The sequence below is a fragment of the Dermacentor variabilis genome, chromosome 1, assembly GCF_050947875.1.
Source record: "Dermacentor variabilis isolate Ectoservices chromosome 1, ASM5094787v1, whole genome shotgun sequence".
In the NCBI taxonomy this organism is placed as follows: domain Eukaryota; kingdom Metazoa; phylum Arthropoda; class Arachnida; order Ixodida; family Ixodidae; genus Dermacentor; species Dermacentor variabilis.
In genome coordinates, this window is record NC_134568.1 from 24,238,416 (window position 1) to 24,257,028 (window position 18,613).

The following is an 18,613-nucleotide window of genomic DNA, read 5'->3' on the forward strand; positions in this document are numbered from 1 at the left end:
TCTTCTTTATGTGTATGTGCGTCTTTTGCGCTGTATTTGGAATTTACCACATTGCAGAGTTGAATTCATATTCTACCGCTGGCAAGGGGAATGTCTCATATGCTCCATTTAAGCCATTCTGACACATGCGTTTGCCGGTGCATCCAGGTGGGGTTAACAAGCTTGTGATATTCTGCATTCATCGTTACAGTGTTCTAAGGTAATTTGTCTGCAACTTACGCGCATGTTGCGGCTTTTGCCACGTGTGCTGGTTTTTTAACCTTCACATTGTTGTGCATTTTAACGTTGACCATTTGCCCCTCTTTGAGTCATCGGCCGCGCCAACTTTACGATAATGTGTAGCTTCTCCATGCTCTTTCGCTTAAAGGGACACTAAAGGTTACCAGAAAGTCAAGTTAAAGTGATAAACCAATGCTCTAGAACGTCAAAGGCGTCAATATAATCGCAAACAGAGCTTTAGTAACCGAGAAATTGAGGTAAATGCATGACACAATTTGAGACCCCCCAGCGACATTCCGGTACTAGCCCGATGACGAAAGCACTCCTCATCATAATTTATGTCACCAGCACTCAACTACTCGTATTAAAAAGATAATGTCATTAGATTATAAGACGGAAGAAAATGCTACTTGTCAACTTCTATTCGATTCTAAGAAAAAATAACATTTTGACGTTACCCTTGAATAGTATGGGTGATCGAAAGGTTTTGATTTCGCTCGACTCTGCGCGCTCGACTTTGCGCCGCACGCGCTTTGGAGTTTCAGTTGTTTCTTTATCGCGTCATGCTGCACTGATTTTGCTGGCTCGCGAAACTTGCATTTAGAACAAGCTGCGAGAATGCCACGTCCATGTGATGTCGTAGGGTTGCACGAACGGTCCGCGGAACTTGGCCAAGGGCAGTTGCAGCGGCGAATCCAACGTTACTTATCACCGCTGTAGGCTGGTGTATAAGCGTCCAATCCCTGGCTGAAAATATAATGCACAAAAGAAAGAGAGCGTGTAAATCTACCAACATTAAGAAGCAAACTTCTGGTTCGTGTACGGCAGGTTTTCCTTAAGTCCCATACAACTTCAGATAGGCGAACAAAATAGGCGTACAACTATTTTGCAAATATTCAGAAAAGGAAATAAAATAAGGCAGACTACCTAAAAAAAAAAGATTGACCGACCTATCACTATTGTGAAGAGGGGTGCAAGTGAAGCTCTGAATCCGCGGCTCTTCGTTGTCGTAACGTTGCGGCTTCGCACTCCTTCTCGGCGAGGTCGGCACGTCAACGAGGTGCCCTTCCTCAAATAAGTTCCCGGCGGCGTTCATAGAACGCCGCCTGTTCTTCGGCCGAACCCACGACAAGCGGCCCGCTCCCACTGGTGTTCCTGCAACCCAGCCTGCTCTTCGGCAGAACGAATCAAACGCGGCCTCCCCATCTGACTCACACGCTTTCCCATCTCCGGAAGGAGGGGGGCGCCTATGATTGACTCGCGCCTTGCACTGCGTCTATTTCTTCACGCATATAAAACCCCGCTTTAAATGTCGCGTATGATGAACCGACAGTGACTAAATCGGCTAGCGTAGTGTTCTCGCAACCCGGAGGTGGGTAGTTCGAATCCGCAGTACCACAACCAATCTATATTTTCGTGCCGCTTGGGTCTTTTCGTACGATAACACCCACACAGACGCTGACACCAGTGACGCAATTGAAGCTTCGCTTTAAGAAATACGCAGAAGTAACAGACACCCTGCTGGTGCAAGTTGGGAACGCTCAGCTCTACATTATCCTGATGTGTGCCAACCCAAAGTCACAATAGCGACCTTGCTTCCGCATTCTTGCGCGAGCCCAGTCCCTTGACCATAAGGCAGTCAATGATGTTCTTACAGAACTATTACGATCTTATGATAATAAAGAGTCGCTTCTGTCGGCAAAGCTTTAGTAGGAAAGGGAAAATCCTCCGCACTTTAGCACGAAGCTATGCGAAAGAAACGCACATGAGCTTCTGAGAAAGAAATTCTCGAAATAGAAGAAAAATTCGTCCTGGTCCGAAGATCGACCTCGAGTCCAACTCGTTTCCGTGGCGGTCGCTCTAGCATAAGAGCTATTTATACTAGAAGGCCATCAAACCGCAGCACGAGGACGAAGTAATCGGCAAGTCGAAGAACATGGAAAGCTTGTAGCTTCGCCCTACAGTCTGGTGTACGACATTTTCTCCTCTCGTAAACCTTTCTGCTTCCTACCGGGGTCCGCAGAGCTGATTTGCCATATACACAACGCTCAACAACTCCTAATTGCCTACCTCATAAAATGCGTTGCAGCTAGCTGAAAGCATTAGTTACAGCGTTTCAATTCACCGTTCAGGTTCTGATGCGAGATTGTTCGAAGTAACTAGAAGTACACGCACGGACCGGTGTCAAGTACGCTGCCCTTGTGCATTACAAGACCCGTCTCTTCTAGAATTACACCGCCTAATGTTTCGTCATCAGCTTACTATTCCTAAGGCAAAACTACTTCCTTAAAAAACTTTCTTTCCTAGATTCACTTTCACTTTTTTCACTTTACTGATTTTAAAGTAATGTAAAGCATTATGGGCACTCTGAGTTGTATTCGATTAACTGTGCTGAACACGTCGTCAGTAGCTTCAGTAAAGCCGGAACCCTCAATAAGTAGTTCACTACCATAGAATGTTTTGGATCTGGTGTAAGAATTTCTCGATTTCCTGTATCGGCCAGAGATAACACGTGCAGTTAGGGACACTGAATCTCGTCGTGACTCAGTAACACGCAACCGTATCTTTCCTCTTCTGCTACCAGGTTCGTCCAGCCCAAAGCAGACGGCATTTCGGCGGGTGAATGTCCGTGTTCATGCAAAATCACGTTCAACTAGTAATTTTTTCATATTCTGTGTGATTGTGGACGCGACCAAGAAGACAGGCTGGATCGGATTGTGGTGTAAAAAGAACGAGTGGCCATGATAGTCCAAGAGCCGGTTCAGGCAGCGATATGGCATTGCCTGAATCACTATGCATTCTCGGATGCCATCTTTCTCGCAGAGCGGCTTTATGCAGAAGTGCACACGGAAGAAAGCCTGCATCTTTTAGCTACATGCCACTACCGGGCAGGGAACAAGGTCTCGGCATACATGCTGCTGCGGTCACGTGGCTGCCGCTCGCCCCAAAGCCGCTTCCTCCTGGCACGCTGCTGCGTCGACCTACGCAAGTTTGCCGAGGCAGAGTCGGCCCTCGATGCTGATGTCGGCTTGGCATCGCTCTGCTCAGCCAAGGGAGGCCTGGATGAGACGGTCACAACATTCGGGGATTCTGCGTCCTTTGCCCTAGCTCTGCTTGGACAACTGTGTTCGAAAACAGAGCGCGTCAGCCGTGCAACAGAAGCCTTCAAGTAAAGCCTGAAGCTCAACCCATTCCTCTGGTCCTCATATGAATCTCTCATAAACCTAGGAGAACCGCCAAATCCTACAGATATATTTAATGTCTCATCTCTTGAAAACTTCAGTTTATGTCAAGGAAGCAATCCTCTTGTCAACTTTGTTAATAAAACCAACATTGACAGCATTACGGATGACATAAAGGTGTTGGGTGGCCAGTGTGGAGGTCCTGGCGGACAAGCTGCGGGCAAGGTGTCTGTGCTGCCGCTGTCAGCAGGTTCAACGCCACCATCACAGGCACCACTGCTGGTCATGCGGTCAACGGTGACGACAAGTACGCCCCAGCAGTCCTGCCCAGACACTACCCCTCTTGGCATTATGACCAGCACCCCGGAGCTGCTGGCTCCCGAGAGCATCACTAGCCTCTGCCTGGGCAGCAAAAGTAGCAAGCAGATGCAACCACTTTCGGCTGTCAAGGGAGCACGCAGCATTTTCGCGGGAGGACCTGGGACCCTGAGTCCACTGTCAGCATCGTTTGGTGTGCTACCTTTGTCAAACTCCACGCCTGGCACCGTGCCCCCAACAGCCATTAGTGGCATGCTCGCCTATGTCACACCCACTTCACAGGGCATTTTGGACACCATCTCCAAGGAAGCCTGCCATCCAGTCAAAAAGAACCTTGCAAGGAAGCCTCAGGGACTGAACACGCCAAAGATACAAATATTCAGCCAGTCGAGTAACAACAACTTGCTGCAGACGCCGCCTGTTCCAACCAGCTTTCCACCCAGTGGCCTGAGCAGCGTGCGGCGCAGCTCGCGCCTCTTCAGCAGCTCCAACTCGGTCAAGGAGAACAACAAGGGCAGCTCGTCACCCAAGACCATCCGGGGCCTGGCCGCCCGGCTGCCCTCGTCCAAAAAGAGCAAGCCCTCCCGGGGGGCCCTGCGCACCAACACGCCCACCTCTGGCTCAAACAACACGGGTGGCATCACCGAAGGGGAGCTAAACGAGATGAACAATCCTGAGCCACTGCCTGTGTCCTTGGCCCAGACTTTTGGACTTTTTCAATTTATTTGTGTGTATGTAGCATTCTTAAATGGCTTTCAAATATAGTATATTGTAATTGAAGTGTGTTGCTGAGTGTATTCCATGAGCACCATTTAGTTGGCGATGGTAATGGACATAATTAAATGAGGCCTCTACTCTAATTTCTTTCCCACTGGCACTCTCGTAACAGCAGCTGCGAGGGCCTAACCAATTTAAAGGCAACAACGTGATGTTGGCAATAGTACGTCATGAGGTACATGCCAAGTCAGAAACGTAACTTGGCTCGAGTGCTCGGCTAATATACTTATATGGAAGCTAATTCACACTAGGATTGGGTCCACTGATATTTCGCTAAAGCGCTCTTCGGAAAAACGTTTCCGGGGCAAGTGCAGCCTCGCATACTTAAAGAAAAGAACAAACAAAAACATTTCCAGCGATAACTTCGTAAGCGGCCATTGGCCTACCGTATTATGCAGTAACGCAGACATAGACACATATACGTATATTATATATTTACACATGAAAAGTGCATAGTCTTTCGCAACAGTTTCAATCAAATGCTCACAGGTTCTTTTCTTCCTATTCTGATCTTCTCGTAATCGATCTTCAACGTTAGGCTTGGGTACTCGTCCCGCAACTTATTTTTCCTTCGTCGACAGCGTTAAGATGCGTGCGCTCAATTTTGTATGCGTAAATTGCTGCCATGCGACGCACCCGACGCGCAGAGTAAGCGGCATTTTTAGTCAGGAACTTTTTCTGCCTAGTATTTTTTTAACGAGCGGAAATTCGTATTCTTAATCTCGTATTCAGTTACTATTGCCTGAAAAAAAAACTTGATTATATTCGAGTACTCCGTCAGTATAAATAATGGCGTCATGTCTTACTATAGGACAACACGGCTTAGTGGTTGTAAAGAACAATACAAAATATTTCGAAGCTGCAGTATATCATCGAGTGTATCACATATTTAAATGTTGGAAAACTTGCATCGTAGCAATCAGGCAGTGGCTATGATGATGATGATGAGGAAGCCTCAGGTAATGGCACAAACCCACTGAGGGGGATAGGCCACGAATCGGGTGGTAATATGACTCAATAAATAAAATAAAATAAATTGGTTAATAAATAACACGCAAAAAGAAAGGAAAACAAATAATCCAAGATGTAAAATAAACTATGAATACATGAGATGAAGTTCTGAGTGGGAGGTATGAAAACAATTCTGTGTGCTCGTTATACACAACTCGTGATGGCACCTGAATGTCCTCTATCTAATTGATGATCCCTTCGTCGGATTTATTTTGCTCATAGACGGGGACGATACTTCATCTAAACTAGGCAGCAATTACCGTTCGAGACACCTGAAAAAGCTGGCTGTCGATCTTGCACTTCATCGCCATCGCCTTCTACCTCCCACACGCACCGTTCTGGTAGTGCAGCAAACATATCCGTGTCCTTGATGCACGAACATTTCGCTATAAAAGCCCCCTTGCCATTGAGTACAGCAACACTGGTTGATTTTTCGTCTATAGAAAAATAAAACGAGAAATCGGAAGCTGTCCCAAGCAACGGCGCCCTCAACCAACATTCAACACCGGCAGAGCCCGTGGCTACTATAGAGGCCTGGTGGCCTATATTTAGGACAGTCATCGTGGCGCGCTTTCGGGCTGCGCGCAAATGAGAGCCAACACTTTCCGATTTTCAAACAAGTTTTGTTTTATCGATAGCGCATATCATGGTGAGCCATGATATGCGCGCGCTCACTTTTTGTAAGTAAAATGTTGGTGTGCGAGGGTACAATGCGACAAGCGCGTCAGGCGCTGATGTGCCCGACTTTATTCCGCCACTTCAGGAATTCGTCCGTGATTTAATGGCTATGCAGGGCAAGTGACATGAACATTTCATATGGGGGGTCAAAGGCATCTCTAAAAGGAGCGACGGGTACGCTGAACCACCGTGAAGCACTCGGCCGTTTATCTTTTCGGGGAAATCTGCTGCATGTGCGCGTAGTGTGTACACTGCGCAAGAAACACCGTCGGACTGGATGTCTTTGTTGGACGCCTGCGCGTGCTCGCATGACCTTTGACTGTTTCCGTCACGCTTAATTTCTGCAGTGGTTGTCTTTCTGAAAATTCTGCTCCAGCGTAATAACAAAAAAATTAAACAGGCTTACGTGGGTTAATAGTCAAGCATCGAGCTTCTGTGCTATGGTTCAGGGCAGTGACACCGTCTTAAGATTAGTCACTTCTATGCGAAACAATAGCTGGAACCGGCAACGATAGCCGGGCTATACTGATGGGCATCGCTCGGTATTTTTGCTCTGCCGACTCACAGTGAATGATCGCAATCAGAAGTACGGACACGTTTTAAAACGTATGAGCCGCTGGAACGTTATTTGGATATTCAATAAGGCGAAGGCTTTATCCGGCTCATGGGGAAAAAAATCTAATGTCCGGCGTTAGGCGGTCTGTCGTTGTGGCACCAAAATTAATAGGCAGTCGAACTAACGACTTGTGGTGGTAATTAAGACTAATTTAATAAGGACCCACGAACTTTGGTGTTAATTAGGGCGAATTAGGCCTTCAGTTTCTATATAAGAATGTGCGAAGACTAGCCGTAAAAGAAGCGTCAGCACAACCTGCAGTGTTAATTAGGGCATAGTTAATAAAGTTCAAATCAAAACGCCGTAAAAGAGAGGTAATTCAAGCACTCCAACTCACGGCCTTTGTAGGAGTTGAATCCAAGACATTTGATGTTAATTAAGGTGAATTAGGCTATCAATTTCATTATAAGAAAGCGCAAAGCCGGACAAGTAAGCGTCAACATGACCTGCGGTGCTAGTTAGTGCAAATTAAGGTCAAATTAAGACCCAGTAAGATAGAGTTAATTAAGCCACTAGAACCTACGACCTCTAGTAGGAGTCGAATCCACTAAAAAATATGGGCGAACTGGCCGTATCATCAAGTTGGATTCCAATTCACACCGTTAAGGACGGTAGTCGAGCCCATGACGTCTGGCGGGTGCCGAACCCGCGACTTCGGTGTTAATTAAGGCAATGTTGATTAAGGCACTTGAACCCACGACCCAAAACGGAGATACAGGCGAACCGGCCACATCTCTAAGTTTGATTGCACATCACGTCGTGGAGGACGGGAGCCGAATACACTCTCTTTGGTGTTGAGGTATAGTTAATGGAGGAACTTCAACCCGCGACCTTTGGTTGGCGTCGAACTCGCGACCTTTCGTGGGACAAAGCAAATGGTTAGAAGTGACAACGCATTATATTATAATTTAAGGTAATGTAATGAATGCGTCGTGAGCGGGACAGCTTTCGCCTTCACCCTGTTAAGCGTATACGAAAGTGGCTGTGTACATTTAAAAAAAATAAATAATACCAAAACTTCCACTTTCTCTATTGGGTTATAGATATTCAAGTATGTTTACCCTGTCCGGCCACACTAACAACGACGCTACCAACACGCGCTGCTGTCTGCCTCCTTATAGCTCCATGTAGCGCAAGCCAGCGAACATATTACTTCGTGTCAGGTATTGGTGATGAGCTCAATTGAATGATTTCTGGAGGCCTAAAAACATAATCCCGAGTTACCCTTTTTGATCTGGCACAACGAATATTTCATGTAGAATTTCGGCTAGCCATGTAACTGTAGAAAAACAACGCCGAAAAGTGTATTGATACTATGATAAAGCCGAAGTCGGTTCAATTTTCAACCGATATTCAATCGATTCAAAATGTATACAGTAATGCATTTGGTCAGTAGCTGAGCATCACAATTCTTTAAAACAATTTACCTTGCTAATTGTTCGATTGCGAGAAACTGCACCAGAACAGACAGATGTCTGAAACACAAAATTAAAAACAATTACTTGGAAATGTGGACTACGCCTAGCGTTTCAGGAATGCGCTGGGAGCATCATATGTACCACCATACTTAAATGTCTCCAGGTTTAGCAATATATTCTAAATTAATTTAGTTGACAACTGGTAACAGTCACGCGCTGAAAGCTCAGGACAAAAAGGTGTCCGTACATGTTGAAGGTCATCTGTGGTGAAGTTGCTCATTTTTATGGTAAAGGAGGATATGCGTCATTAACACATGAAGTCACATCATATTTGCCTCAGTTTTTAAATACAAGCTACTACGACGATAACGATGACACGTCGATGTCTTTAAAACTAAATTGATAAAGCTTATAAATGATTTTGTGCCTTCTAAAGTTTACTTTGAGAACGTCCAACACGACTTCAAAGCCGACATATCCTGCGTGACACAACTGCTTAGTTGAATTCAGCAATGACCTGTTTTTTTTTTCTTTTGACCTCGTTGAGCATATTCACTCAGCCGTATTTGCGGCATATTCGATTATTTCAGGAAAGCTATCGACTTGGTCGCAAACACACTCTTACTACACAACTTAGCCTTTCTTGGAATACACTCCTCAAGAGCATGTTGGGTCCATGACTACCTATTGGGGCGAACTCAACGTATACTAGTAAATGGTGTTTTGTCTTATGGCGTCAGTGCATCATCTGCGATACCCCAGCCAGTTTTAGGACATGTATTATTCTCAGTTTATGTCAATGACATAGCACACGAAATTCAAAGCGCAGTCCGATTGTACGCAGGTGACTTTGTCGTCTATAGCAACGTTAACAATGTATCTGTTCTCTCCTCTAACATTACTTGGACCTTACACAGCGCTGGTGCGAAAAAATGGAAATGGAAAAGGGTTTTCTTGTTATGCCCACTAATGTCACTTAAAGCGCTCCTGCAAAGAAAGTATGCGATTACAAATACCTTGTTATCTATTTCTTGCCAGAATTTCACTCAAACAGCTAACTAAGGTTAAGAAAGTCTTATACTTGAAAAATTTTAGACGAATCGTTGAGTACGCTTGTGCGGTATGGGATCCGCGTTCAAGTACATCATCTTTCTCTAGAGCATGTACAACGCCGAGCCGTACGTGTTGCAACAAATAACTACGCATTCGGCAACAGTCTTACAGCTACGAAGCGAAGCATAAGTTGGTTAGTTTTTTTCACAAAGCAGGTTAAATATAAGTCTAGAGTTTCTTTACCGCATTTACTTTAATACGTGTAAGATAATTAGGACGCAATATTTTTAGATCCGCACACAATATTCATTTATGTTTTATTTATTTATTTATTTATCTATTTATTTATTTATTTATTTTCTATACCCTCAATCGCCGAGGCATTGCAGAGGGGTGTGCGTGACAACATATAAACAAAGAAAAAAGAGAATGAAACGCGCAGCGTTATACAGTATTAGCGACAAATTGTAAATCTGAAATAAAATATAACAGGATGGTACTAAAATAAATATAACTAAACTGAACAGAAATAAACACACCATGTTATGCAATACTAGTGGCAAATGTGAGCGTAAGAAAAATTTGGGAAAGGTAGAAAAAAAAACAGGAGAAAGAAAAAGAACGCGAAAAAGCAAATCAAGTTGCAGAGATGGCGGCACATGTAGAAAGAAAAAGAAAGGAGTGAGGAGGAGAGATACACGACATGATTAAGCAGGCTTATCACAATGCTGGTGCGCAGATAAAGAATGGGAAAATGCAGAATATTCAGAAATGGAAACAATATCGTCAGGTAGGTGGTTCCAATCCTTTGACGTGTGCGGTATGAAGGAAAAAAAAATGCGTTTGTGTTACAAAAAATGCCTTTAACTTTGTGTTTATGGTGAATCCGTGATGAGCAATAAGCGGGTTGCGTGATAAGCTCGGTACGTAGGGACGAATGATGCCAGACCTTATGAAAGAGGCAAAGGCGGAATCGCTTACGACGTAGTGACAGAAATGCCAGTAATATAGCTTGTTTCATTGCTGTTACACTTGTTGCGCAATAGTAATTAGAAAGAATGAAACGCGCAGCGTTAATCTGAAATATTTCTAGAGACCTAATTTAATTTGTGGGATGACGGTTCTAGATTGCAGCGGCTTATTCTAACTTCGAGCGCGCACGAGTTTTGTATCGAAGATTTTTGTATATCCGAGTGTCACGACCACGCATTGAAAATAACGCAAGTCATAAGCCGCACGGGTGCATTTCAGGACTCCTTCTCCCCACACACTGGTGGAGTGGAACAAGCGGCCCAAAGGTACTGAAAAATTAGTGTCTGAGCAGGCGTTCCACTCATTCTTGTTGAACCTGTCGTAAACTTTGCTTCTTTTTTTACTTCATTAGCTTCACTTTGAAGATTAGACCGCATTTCGTATTGTTCATCATTGTTTTCGGTTTATGCATGCATCAACACGGCTTCTGGAGAGTTAATATTCGTTGTACCCCTCCCTGCAATAATGTCTTTCATTAGGCGCTGCAGGTAATTTGCATAAATTAAAAATATCGTGGATGGCCGGCAGTGAAACGCAGCTTCTACTTTGCCCTTCCGTTTTGGAGAAAGCCAAAAACCAGGTTCTTCACATATTGCATTATATGGCATCTGTATTTACCCAAATGGAGGCTACGACTGGGACAGTTCAACTGTCAGAGCATTTCGCCACTATTGACATCGTTGGAGACCATGACAATACCTAAACCCAAACGTTCCCAGGTGTTACAAAATTATTTCAGATAGAGATGGAAAGATAAAAGCCAGGCAGTTATGTTAACCACTGAAGAGCCGAGCTTGTTACCCTACGCTGTTGGAAGAGAGAAGTCAAATAAATATCTATTCAGGATGGAGTAAAATAATTATAAGGTCCGAAAGGAAAGCCGCTGCAACACACTCACGAGAGGGAAACAAAGGAAAGGCCTTCAACAGGGTTCCATCTACTGGCAATCTTTGTTTAGTAATATTGGAACGCGGGGAAGAGGTGTAGAATGCTCTGATATGAGCATTGTTGCTGGTTGGCTGCCGCTCCAGAAGCATACGTATATGACGGCAGCATAATAGCAGCGCCGTCATTTAAAAACTAGGATACAGTATTTCAAACAAGAAAACTGGTCCTAAGACATATGAATTATTCGTACAAAAATGAGGAAAATGTTTCACATAAACCTTATGGACATTACAACGGTCTCTGACCTGCAGCACTTGCGAGCGGAAATGCAAGTGCAACTAACATGCAAAACGTTTACCTGACTCACTTCGGGACGTTGTGTCGTGGGGGTGGGAGGGCGATGACGGCATCGAGCTCGCGATGGCTCACCACTTGCATTTTGTTTCGCTTTGAATCACGAGGCACTGAACGACGTACTGAAGGATTTTAATTCTCTTAAACTCTGCTGGAAAATGGCGCTTGCACGAAGCAATCGCAGACAATTCCAGAAAGGCTAGGTACACCTGCAGCCAACATCCTGCTTGACATCAAGATCCCAGATGCACCTCCATGCCGACTTACGAAAAAAGGCGGGAGGACTAACATTTTTACGCCGGGCTAGTTGGCACGGCGCTGTCACAAGGCCAGCAATACTTTCAAGAACGGCTGCAGTGACGTGGGCGACTTGCCATTGTCGGCAAGGCTACATCGCATCTCCAGGAATCCAGGACATCGACTACTGCGGCAAAACAGCCCTGGGGCTAAGTGGTATGCGTAACTCAATGGGACACATTTTTTAAAAACTTGATTGCTGAGGAATTTTTGGCAAATTGCACTTTAGGCACTTGATTCTGACAATGTTCTCACGCTATCTCTGGCGTCTAGTCTAATTTCTCTGGATGGGTTTTTTCCCTGGGACACTTTTGTAGACTCGTTTGAAGTGCATGCGGAAATTTTTTAAATGCTGATTGCAGCGCAGCGATAACTCCTGGACCAATTGCACTCTAGTGGCAAATACTCTAGGTCTCCCTCTATATTTAGAGCCAGTTTGATTTTATTACGCTTGCGGTATTTTATGTTTGCTTGGGCACTTTTGTTTGGATGGTACTTGGCGAAGCAGCACCACAGGGGCAGAAGATTCATCCGTTGTTGCACTGAAGAGAAAGGGTTCGTCGATAATGGTAAAATTCATAGACTCGACTGTAGAGTAGTAGGCACATTCGTACTCAGATGTGTAATGAACGATGACACTCAGATACTGGAAGAAACAGCGGACTGAATGGCTCTATGGTATGGCATTCAAGCATTAAGGCCTGCTACGTACGCTATTTTTCCTCAAATTTTTGCGCATGGTAAAATGTTTTTTTTGGTATTTATCAATATAAACGTTTCATACTAGCCTAACATATGAAACCTAATCAGTAGTTACACTCAATTAAGGAGCAATTAACAATTCAATTACACAATACAGTTAATTTTTAGAACTATAGTAACTATGGTGATTACTGGTCGCTAACGCACTATGCTTAGTTCTCTTGGTTTTACACACTTGCAAGGTTACGGATATCAAATGAAATATAAAACAAGCAATTCCTCAATGAGACCCGCTGGGAACTGGTATGATGAAGTCAATAGGGGTAATTAATCAGTTGTTTTACCGGTACAACAGGTGTTTTGATACGTGGACGTCGTCATTGGGGTTATGGGCCTTTTCTATATCAAGAAACACTGACAGCAACAATTGTTTATGAACAAAAGCTTTACAAATGCATGCTTAAGCTCGCTCGAGGTGGTCAGTTGCGCATCGGCCTTCTCTAAGCCCATATTTATGAGGGTCAAGTAATTTGTCTGATTCGAGGAAGTGTAGGAGGAAGTTTAATAGAAAAGTCTTTTCAATTAGCTCACAGAGGCAGCTTGTCAGCGCCATAGGTCAGTAACTTGCCATAGAAGATGGATTCTTACCCTGTTTCAAAATAAGGATTACAAGAGCAGCTTTCCACGCTAATGGAATATATCCTGTTACCTAGATAGTGTTGAAGAAGGACAACACAGTAACTCGAGTGATGTGTATCAGGGTGAAGGTGTTTTATCATGACGTACATAACTATATCAGGCCCCGGAGCAGACTTCTCACGGGTATTCAAAGCAGCTTCGAGCTCGGCTACGCCAAAAGTATGGTCGTAGGGTTCACTTCCACAGCACTGGTGCTTAGATGCCTTACTTCCTGGAATATTCTTTTGCTTCAGATAAGCTTCGGAGTAATGTACTGAACTAGAAAAACGCTTGAAATGCTCTCCAAGGGCATTGGCCTGGCCTTCAAGACTATTGCTTGGATCATCAACCAACGGCTAATGGTGACAAGGGGCCCTATACCGTAAACGTATTCCAATATGTTTTTATTTCAATCTGCTGAGGTCAGATTTACGTAACCACTGACGAAAGCACTGGGCGATAACCCGTGGCGTTGTTTGAATAGTCCAATTAAACGCGCTCCTATATTATAGAACGTGACTTATGTTGCGTTCAAGTCGTATAGCATTCCCTACATTGAGCAGCTTTCCTTATCGAATTGGCTGACAAGAGGCGAGGAGCACGCTCAAGTGGAGAGGATTCGATGGGGTCGAGCCAGCTCAGTGAGAGTAGATAACCGGCCAAGTGTCGACGTTTGGGATTGATCCACTTCCCCTTACTTAGCTGGCGGTGGCTGGTCGAAAAACACAGCGGCGTGGGAGGCAACCTTAATAAATGCCGCCAGCACGGATTCTCAGCAAAGAAGACTTGGCAAAGTGTTGTCGCATACGTGCTGAAGCGGTTCGATAACGTTATAGTGCCACGGAAAAATGTTTATTATACGCAAATAAATGCATGCTCCGCGGCCGCTCCCAGTAGCTAGTGCCAAAGCAATGATTGCCCTCCCCCCCCACCCCCCCACCCTCCGGCTGCTCTGAAATAAAGTTCAGTTTTGTTCGGCATATTAATGCGTCTTTAAGGCGTCCACGTCATTTTGACACTATGAGTTTTTGCAGTTTTGTTAAGTCGCGTGAAAGACATGCGAAGTGGGCGTAGCCCGAAAACGTTTGATCAATGGCAATGGATTAGGCCTCAAAAAGAGGTCGAATGATAAATAATTATTTTTCGTTTGTATGGTGTAATCATGGATAATCAGTGTGCACATTTCACGTGCACGCGGGTTTCGTTGACGTCGCGTGAGAAACAGGTGAGGCGGGGGTGGCCCGAAAATTATTTGACCAATCATGCAGGGCTCTATGCAGAATTGGGGCCATATAACGTAAAAGTGTTTTAATATGTTTTTATTCCAATCTCCATACGTCAAATTTGCGTAACCGCCGACGTAAGCATCTGGCGGTCAACCTCAGTGTTGTCTCAAAAGACAAATGAAACGCTCTCCTCGTTCATTGGCGGTCACCTTTGTTAGTTTGATAAACGAATAACATCGCCTACAACGAGTGCCCTGTCATCTAATTGCCTGACAAGAGGCGAGGAGCTCGCTCAAGTGGAGAGGGATTCAATGGGACGTGCCAGTGCACTAAAAATCGATAATCGGATGAAGAGGGTGGTGCCGGCGTCTCTGATTGGTCCGCTTTCCCTTACTTAGCTTGCTGCAGCTGGTAGAAAATCGCGACGGCATGCAACGGAAGGTCGCTGATGGCGCTAAAACGAATCCGCAGTAAATAACAGTTGGTAGAACGAGGTCGTGAACGTGCCGAATGTGCTCGAAAACATTACACGGCCACGCAAAAAGCTTTATTGTATGCAAATAAACCCATGCTGTCTGGCAGGTGCGAGTTGCCAGTACCTGAGCGATCGGCAGCTGTCATCTTTTATTCCTTTCGGAACGGGGCAGCCTGCCCGTATTCGAAATAAAATTCAGTTTTGTTCGGCATATTAATGCAACTTTTACGCGTGCACATACCTTTGACGTGTGACAGGTAGATGAAATGGGCGCCAACCGAAACCTTTTCAGCAATATACGAGGGCTAATGGCGAAAAGGGGTCGAATCAAAAATAACTATTTTCTTTTGGTCTTTGCAATCATGCATATTCAGTGTGGTCATGTCATATCACATGGGGAGCTATCGCAGTTTCTGTGACATCGCGTGACAGACAGGCGAAGTGGGGGTGGTCCAAAAACTTTTTGAGCAATCGCCGAGGGCTGATTGCAGAATTTGAATAGAAAAGTTTGAAATAGGTTTACGTTACAGCGCCCATGGAGTATAGAACAGCCTGGGATAGCTTTACGTTATAGCGCCCAAGGCCGACAGACCAATTTCGTTGCCCTCGTCCATACATTTGTTTCTTGCCTGAATGAAATAGTGCCTGAGATGTACTTTCGCTAAGTACTCTATCTAGCAAGTACGTCATGTTGGCGTTCCTTATGATTTTATATGCTTAAAGCTTGTGAGGTTCTCTGGCGTTGGAGAGTCACGCAGGAGACATCACTTATTTTGCCACGTATTTGTGCTTCCTTACATTCCCCATCCCACTCGGGAATCAGTCTTTTCCAAGCCGAGCTTGTAGTTTGTGCAATACATAGTGAGCCGGCAGCAATTATAACCGGTTTATAAATGGTTAGGTTTGCCACTGCATCATCAATACCGAGAGCACCCACATCATCCCAGGGGCGTGATGGGAGGTCATTGTCAGAAACGCGCGTTCTGTTTACGTTCAGTTCCGACTCACGCGGTTGGCCTCGGCCGCACCGACGTCGTCCACCGCGTGCGCCGGCACGGCCTGGAGGCGTTCAGAGTGGTAATTGCTGGCGGGCAACAACTTTATCTACAATTTATATATGGACACACCAACCGACAAGGCCAGCGCACCTCCGAGGTGTTTCCGAAAGATGGCATATTGTCCAATAACAGTATTCCGATGTATATTTTAGGAATGTTTCCTGTACACATAGCGCCTTTAAATTTAATGGACACAGTTATTTGACATCAGCTATAGTTTGCGTAGAAGTCCCGTAACCTTCCAGTGCAACATATGCATGTCCATGCTGCAGAAGACGTTAGTGCTGTATGTCTTTTATAGGAAAGCTAACCTAACATGCAGAGTTATATTCAGACACTGTTATGCGGGGTTCCTGTTTTTTTTTTTTTTTTTTTGAGCGCTCGAGAGACTATCGCCACTCTTTAGGTAATGTCAGCGCCGTTTGACTGGGAGTTGTGGCCATCGCCTCAGACGTGGGGCTGGAATCCCGCTCATGCGAGCGGTGCGTTCGCCTGGAAGGGCTCTCCTCGACAGACGAGACCCTTCAAGCCACCAACCCAGAGGTTGCTGGACCCTCCTTCGATGGTAGAGCAGCGCTGGCTGCTCCAGTTGAGGGGGCTGGTGCCACAACCGTGGCCCCACACTCTTTGTTAGCCGGGCTGAAGCCGGAGTCTGCTAGGGCAGCACTACTACGCGCGGCGTCAGCGTACCCTGCACTAGGGCGAATATGGAACCTCTTGGCGCTTTATTGAAGATGCTTTCTTTTACGTTTAGAGTTATGATTTCTTTTTTTCTTGCCCATTCGGCAGTAAGCTCTGTGGTCGCCGCCGCAGTGTATGTAATGTAGTGTGCCATCACAATTGTATGAAGCGTGATCATGGTCACCACTCCTCGAACAAGTTTCTCGGCAGCTTTCTGCGTCAACCGTGGCCATAAAGCTGACACCTGAGGCCCTTGCGAGGGCTCGGGGCGTATGGCCTAACGCGTGTCTTTATGTATCCTGCCTGAATGCTTTCGCGCAGAACACTCCATGGGTCCGAATGTTAGTACGAGATGTTTGGTGGGAATATCTTTGATTTTGTCCCTCATTTTTATCCGTTGGATATTAATCACGTTCTTGTTCCTCAGTCTTTCTAAAAGCTCTGCTTCAGCGAGGTCATGAACGAACGCCATTATCTGAAATTGGTGCATATTTCAATCCGGGGCGACCAGAAATCCCGAACTTGTTTTCCTATAAAGCTGCTGCCACAACTAAGCCGATCACAGCGGTTTCTTCTCCTACCACAATCGATACCAATCGCAAGTTCTCCGTAGTCTCAGTTCTTAGTCATTATTATCACAAAAGAAAGCCAGAGAGAAAGAAAACTAGGAAAAGCGTTGGAACCGCGAAGCAGATTTATCGCGTAAAGAAGCGCACTTTTTATTAAGCAAGAAATTATTGTAGGTAGTGTAAGATGTGGCCTCACCATGTGTTATTATGTAATAATACAGCATAAACAGAAATATGCAAAATTATTTCTAAATTTATGCAGCTGGAAGTGTGGCATTCACATCGCTGAGTGCGCGACCTTCAAAATGTAAAGCATGTTTTTAGGTTTCATTAACTGAATGGAAGAAAGAAATGCAATATGAGAGACCGAAATGCGAGGTTATCGCATGTGAGGTTGGATACCTATCATATACCACCACCATAACTGCAAATCGATTGTTAACTAGGTCTCTGATTTGACAAATGTCACTTTATTGAAAACAGCGACGAAATACCGCGGCAACTATACGTAATATGTTCAGGAACCAAGGCTGGGTACATTTAATTACCGCGGCAAATAAATGGGGGCTTCTGAGTGGGACTTCTGGAGGTGACGCCAAGGCCGCGTCGTTCACTTAGCGTCAAAGTTTTTTAACGTAAGACCCCTAATTAAATTGGAAGGCGTCACTTAACGGGCACTAAAGGAAAATACAAAGTCTAAATAAAGTGATAGATTACTGCTCGGGAATCTCTAATTCGTGAATATTATAGCGAACAGAGCTTTAATGATCGAGAAATCGAGGTAAATACAGTACATGATTAGAGACTCCCCCAGGGCATTCAAGCACTTGCCCAATGCCGAAAGCACTTCTCAGTTCAATTCTGTCACTAGTACTCAACTGGTAGTTGCAAAAAACATGCGTGTTTTGTATTAAAAGATGAAATAATGCGCTACTTGTCCAGTTCCATTTCATGCTTAAAAAAAAAAGGATCTCGTTGAAATTGCCGTTAACAACGCAGTGGGCGGTCGAAAGGTTTCGTTTTCCCTCGACTCTGCGCCGCCCACGCTTTCGCGTTTCAGTACATTCCCGAACACGCAGTGCTGCGCTGGTTTTGCTGGCTCGCGAAACTCCCAGGAACTGCAAGTATCCGAGAATTCAACTTGGATGTGATGTCGCGGGATGCCCGAACGGTCTACGCCACTTGACCAAAAAGCAGCTGCAGCTGCGAATCCCCCGCTCTGTCTTGGCTCGGTGCCGCCGTCTGTCGGGCGCCGTTTTACTCACCGACGGCAGCAAAGGGCGGCAACGGCGTATGCAACGTTACAACTCTCCCGGTTGAGTGGCGGGAGATGTGAATTTCGAAAAAGGTATTCGGACCCTTCAGATACAATTTCCTCGTA

The 18,613-nt window shown here is 45.1% G+C and overlaps 1 pseudogene; it reads left to right on the plus strand.

Moving 5' to 3' along the window:
- LOC142575878 (uncharacterized) overlaps nucleotides 1–18,613 on the plus strand; it is a 142,189-nt pseudogene that overhangs the window by 116,420 nt on the left and 7,156 nt on the right.